This window comes from Chlorocebus sabaeus, chromosome 11, assembly GCF_047675955.1.
Source record: "Chlorocebus sabaeus isolate Y175 chromosome 11, mChlSab1.0.hap1, whole genome shotgun sequence".
NCBI lineage: Eukaryota > Metazoa > Chordata > Mammalia > Primates > Cercopithecidae > Chlorocebus > Chlorocebus sabaeus.
This window is the reverse complement of record NC_132914.1, coordinates 5,827,917-5,834,230: the sequence shown is the minus strand read 5'-3', so window position 1 is coordinate 5,834,230 and position 6,314 is coordinate 5,827,917.

Genomic DNA, 6,314 nt, shown 5'->3' with positions numbered 1-6,314 from the left:
ATGCCCGGGGTTCCTTCCACAATCTTATACCAGCTTCATCCCCTGTCCCTGGGCATGCCCTTCCCTGGTGCTCCTTAGGACTATAGGGAGACTTCCGATCTGCTGGTCATGGCCATGTGGCACAGGCTTGGGGCTCCACCAACTCCCTCAATAAACTTCTCCTCCATCACCTCCTTCATTCTGTGAGGGGAACTCCACAGCAAGTATGGGTCTGGGGTTGGAAGGACTGTGGAGTGAGAGTGAGGAAGGTGGATAGGGACCAATTCATTAGGACCAGTTTTAGAGCAGGCACATCATATACATTATTTCTAATCCCTGCAACACCCATACGTTAAACATTAACTCTATTTTATGGATGGAAAAGCTGGTGCTGTAAGACACTCTCGAACTCACCCACAGGCAGGTGGCGAATACATTCAAGAGCCAGAAGTGAAACCTTCGTCTGTCTCATAGGCCATGCCATTTCCTCAATGCCAGCCTGCTACCAATTTTCTTCCTGCCCTATTTTCCACTATTTAATTGCATAAACCCTTTACTGTCGCCTCTTCTTCCCTCCCTGTGCCTTCACTGCATCTGGAGTGCTTGTCTTTGGTTTGCTGCCAGGTCGCAACCCTTGGTTTTACACTGACCTGTGGTTCCCCACTCAAGGCTGCTCACTTCTCGGCCACACAGTGAATAGCTGGCTCTTCCCTTTATACCATATTTCACAGACTCGGCCACAGCCTTCTCACACATTCCCTTGTTCTTCAGGCTTCTTCCACCAACCCCATGCTGCTTTGCCTGGGCACTGGCAGCTTCACAGCAGAGGTCCCACTCAATGGAAAGGTACACACAGCCCACTCATCTGCATGACTTCCCTTAAGGGAAGTGGCCGTACATTCATTATCATTAGGATCCGAAGCCTGATACCGTGCCTGGAACACAGTCACATGGTTGATGCTCAGTAAAGATTGGTTGCTGCAAGAAAGGAAGGCAGGAAAGGAGGGAGGGAGGGACGAGGAAACGTGGGGCTGGAGTTGCTGTGGGATATTTAGGAGGTGGGTCCATGACGAGGCTTTCATCAGAAAGCAACAGTGCTCTCCTCTTCCCAGGCCCAATGCGTCTCTCTTCCTTGCTACATCAGAGAGATCGAAAGTTGACATTTGGTTGACACATAACAGCAGGAACATCCCAGGGACTAAGAATATGGAAATACTTTGGTATTAGATTGTAAATGGCTGTTACCCCACAAGTACTCCAGGTGTGCCCCTAGACCATTCCAGCTCCTCCCTGGAGGCCCCCCTCGTCCTCCCTGTGATCCTGGAAGTACATAAAGGAGTGATGCTTATCACAGCAGGTGGGCTCTGGATCCTTTAATTGCTAGGTGTTTAGACTGCACCAAGTGCAAAATGTTAAACTATCTCCACACACAAAGCTACCAATTCCTGGATACCTGATCCTGGAAGTCCCATCAATTCCCACTTGCCCTTTGCCCTGCCCCACCCCACACTGGAGAGTTGCCCCTTCTTGGCTGAAGGCTCTTAAGTCACTGCAGGCGGTCAACATAAACAAATCTGAGTTCATTTCAAAGGAAACGAGTGGGGTAGCTGCCTACCTGCCCTTTGATTCCAGAACATCAATTAGATCCAAGAGGAGAAAACCTTTGGCGTCTGTCAACTTGGCTTCTCGGTGGAAATCTTATCAAAAAGTGTTGGACCTTCCAGATTTCCTGATAAGACTAGAGTGAAGACAAAGCTTTGTGTGTCTCCAGTTCCTCATGTCCCCCTCTTCCCCATACCACCCCCCAAACGCTAGTAATTATAATTTCTAATGTAATCCTGTGGAAATGTATTAATTACAGCCTCAGAGCCCTAGAGATCCTCTGCCTTTATCATGTTCCAGTGAATTTCCTCAGAGACAGTTGAGGTCTTTTCCAAGGGCTACCAAGTGGCTAAGATACATCTACACTGATGGCAACTTATGTTTTCTTAACACTATATCATGGATTTACATGCCGAGAAGCCCACTTTAATGAACACCTGCTATCTTTTCCATGCAATAAATTGTTTCCAGGAGTGGGAGGACAGCGCTTATAGCATTTCCCCTGACTACACTTAATTCATTTCCACCCTTTCTCTCCCTCCTGCCAAGATAGGACCTCAAGATGCTGAAATGTGCCAAACTCTGGCCCAGTTGGTGGTGGCATGACTCAGAGACACCGATGATTCCAATGGCTTGTGGATTTCTCTGTAGGTTACCTCACTCATCCTTCTGCCTCCAGGCCAGGAACCATATCAAACTCATCCCAGACTGGTATGACAGAGGCTAAATGGGGAAATGAGCTCAGGGCCTGGAAGAAATTAGTCTGAAATGAAAGGAAACCATGTTCTGAGTAAGAGAATGGCAACTGGAACAGATAAAACAGACCAGCCTTTCGACACGAACTTGCCCCAGCCTCCAGCCAGTATCATGATAACCTTGGCAAAGGTGGAAACGGTGTTCAGAATACTTGAAATATTTGAGGGGGGCAAAAAACTAATATTTAGAACTTAAATTCAGAATTTATTTGATTCAAAATTGTTTTTAGGAAGTGGAATTCTGTGCCACTATGAAGTAGGTCTAGGGATGTGGGCTGGCTTGGGTGGGAAGCAGCAGGGGTGGGTGGGTTCTGCGGTGAGTCCTGCAATGCCAGCATCCCAGATGGGCAGGCCCCATGGCTTCCTTAGCCATGCCAATCTCCTGCACATAAGGCCTCCCTGCTCAAGGGTCTTTTGCTGAGATCCTTACATTGCTTGTTCCTGTGCTTTATTTGGTTCTCTGCTCAAATATTACTTTCTTAGAGAGGCCTTCCCTGGCTATCTTCCCAGGGTACCTCTCAGGACTTAGGACTGTACAAACTGAAGACATGGTCCACACTGGGGAGACAGACCCAGGGAAGACCACACAGCCTTGCAAATGGGTTTGGAGCCAGACATTCAGGAAATCCTGGGGTCCTGGGTATATGCAAAATGGTTTAGAAGGGGGTACATCTCACTGTGTGGGTAGGGGCATGGCTGGAAGGCAGCTGGAACAAACACACAGCTCTTCTGGCAAGGATCAAGAAGTAGTACTGGTGCTGGTTCCTCTCCTCAAGACCACATCAGGGTTGCCAGGTGGCCTCTGCTCCAGTCATCCCTTCATTCCAGGAAAAGTAAGGAGGAAGTGGAGAGTAGACTGCCTGCTGAGTTAGACTCCTTTCTGAAGGAACTTTCTGGAAGCCCCACCTGAAAACTTCTATCTACATATTATTGTCCAGGACTTAGTGACACAACCACCCCTTTCTAAAAGGGAGTCTGGGAACAGTAGTTTTCTTTGCTGGACACATTGCCCCATCACCTTACAAAGGAGGGGTCTATTGGTGAAGGAAAGAGGAAGATAGATTTTGCAGAGGCAAGCAATAGTCTCTGCCCCCTTCTTTCTACTTCTCCTGGGCCTTTAAATACAGGAGGAAAAGGCTGAGCTTGAACTTGAGGGTAAGTGAGACAGAAATGCTAGTAGGAGGTGAGCCTGCTAATCCAGAAAGAGGCAGGTCACACCAAGTGCTGATGCCATGCTCAGAGTCTCAGAGGCACTCCAGGCTTGGCTTATGAGGCTTCAGGTAGATGCATGGCTCTTGTGCTGTGAGCTCACTATGTCAAGGACTTTTATATACAGTTGACCCTTGAACAACATGGGAGTTAGGGGCATCAACCCCTTGCATAGTTGAAAATCTGTGTATCACTTTGGACTTCCCCAAAACTTAACTAACAGCCTACTGTTGACCAGAAGCCTTACTGATAACATGAAAAGTTGATTAACAGGGTACTTGATATAATTTCAGTTTTCATAAAAGAAGTCTTATTAATAACATAAAAAGTTGATTAACAGGGTACTTGATATAATTTCCATTTTCTTAAATTTACTGAGACTTGTTTTGTGGCCAATCATATAGTCTGTCTTGGGGAATGTTCCAGGTGCTGATGAAAATAATGTATATTCTGCAGTTGTTGGGTAGAATGTTCTGTAAATGTCTGTTAAGCCCATTTGTTCTAGGGTATAGATTAAGTCCATTGTTTTTTCTTTGTTGACTTTCTGTCCTGATGACCAGTCCAGTGCTGTCAGTAGAGTATTGAAGTCCCCCAATATTATTGTGTTGCCATCTATCTCATTTCTTAGGTCTAGTAATAATTGTTTTATAAATTTGGGAGCTCTGCTGTTAGGTGTACATATATTTATGATTGTGATATTTTCCTTTTGGACTGATCCTTTTATCATTGTATGATGCCACTCTTTGTCTTTCTTTAACTGTTGTTGCTTTAAAGTCTGTTTTGTCTGTTACTGAAATAGCTACTCCTGCTCACTTTTGGTTTCCATTTGCATGGAATATGTTTTTCCACCCTTTTACCTTAAGTCTATGTGAGTCTTTATGTGTTAGGTGAGTCTCTTGAAGACAGCAAATACTTGGTTGGTGGATGTTTATCCATTCTGCCATTCTGTATCTCTTAAGTGGAGCGTTTAGACCATTTACATTCAGTGTTGTTATTGAGATGTGAAGTTCTGTTTTATGCATCATGCTACTTGTTGCCTGAATACCTTAGGTTTTTTTCATTGTGTTATTGCTTTATAGGCCCTGTGAGATGCTTTAATAAGGTTGTATTTTGGTGTATTTCAAAGTTTTGTTTCAAGATTTCAAATTCTTATCATTTCTGATAGTGCTGGCTTGGTTGTGGTGAATTCCCTCAGCATTTGTTTGTCTGAAAAAGACTTTATCTCTCCTTCATTTATGAAGCTTAGTTTTGCTGAATACAGAATTCTTCGCTGGCAATTATTTTGTCTGAGGGGGCTAAAGATAGGACCCCAATCCCTTCTGGCTTGTAGAATTTCTGATGAGAAATCTGCTATTAATCTGATAGGTTTTCCTGTATAGGTTACCTGATGCTCTTGCCTCACAGCTCTTGAGATTCTTTCCTTCACATTGACTTTTGATAATCTGATGACTATGAGCCTAGGATATAATTATTTTTGCAATAAATTTCCCAGATGTTCTTTGAGCTTCTTGTATTTGGATGTCTAGATCTCTAGTGATGCCAGGGATGTTTTCCTCAATTATTACCCCAAATAAGTTTTCCAAACTTTTAGATTTCTCTTCTTCCTCGGGAACACCAATTACTCTTAGGTTTGGCTGTTTAATATAATCTCAAATTTCTTGGAGGCTTGGTTCATTTTGTTTAAGTCTTTTTTTCTTTGTCTTTGTCTGATTGGGTTAATTCAAAAGCTCTGTCTTTAAGCTCTGCAGTTCTTTCTTCTACTTGTTCTAGTCTATTGTTGACACCTTCCAGTGCATTGTGTATTTCTCTAAGTGTGTCTTTCATTTCCAGAAGTTGTGCTTGTTTTTTCTTTATGTTACCTGTTTCTCTGGAGAATTTTTTAAACAATATCCTGTATTGTTTTTTAAATTTCCTTAAGTTGTTTTTCAGCTTTCTCTGGTATCTACTTGAGTAGCTTAATAATTAACCTTCTAAATTCTTTATCTGGCAATTCAGAGATTTCTTCTTGATTTGTATCAATTGATGGGGAGCTAATGTGTTCTTTTGGGGGTGTTACAGAAGCTTATTTTGTCATATTACCAGAATTACTTTTCTGATTCCTTCAAAATTATATAGAGTGCCTTGTCAGATCACAATGGAATAAAACTAGAAGTTAACTCCAATAGGAGCCTTCAAAACTCTACAAATACATGAAAATTAAATAATCTGCTCCTGAATGATCTTTGGGTCAAAGATAAAATCAAGATGGAAATTTAAAAATTCTTTGAACTGAATAACAATAGTGACACAACTTACCAAAACCTCTGGGAAACAACTAAAGTGGTGCTAAGATAAAAGTTCACAGCATTAAATCCCTACATAAAAAAGTCTGAAAGAGCAAAAACAGACAATCAAGGTCACACCTCAAAGAAACTATAGAAACAAGAACAAACCAAACACAAATCCAGCAGAAGAAAAGAAATAACAAAGATCAGAAAATAATTAAACTAAATTGAAACAAACAAACAAAATATAATACAAAAGATAAATGAAAGAAAAAGCTGGTTCCTTGAAAAGTTAAACAAAATTCATAGACAATTAACAATATTAACCAAGAAAGGAAGAGAGATCAAAATAAGCTCAATTAGAAATGAAACAGGAGATACTACAATCAATACCAGAAAAATACAAAAATCATTCAAGGCTAATATGAACACCTTTATGCACACAAACTAGAAAATTGAGAGGAGACAGATAAATTCCTGGACATATACAGCCTGCCTAGATTAA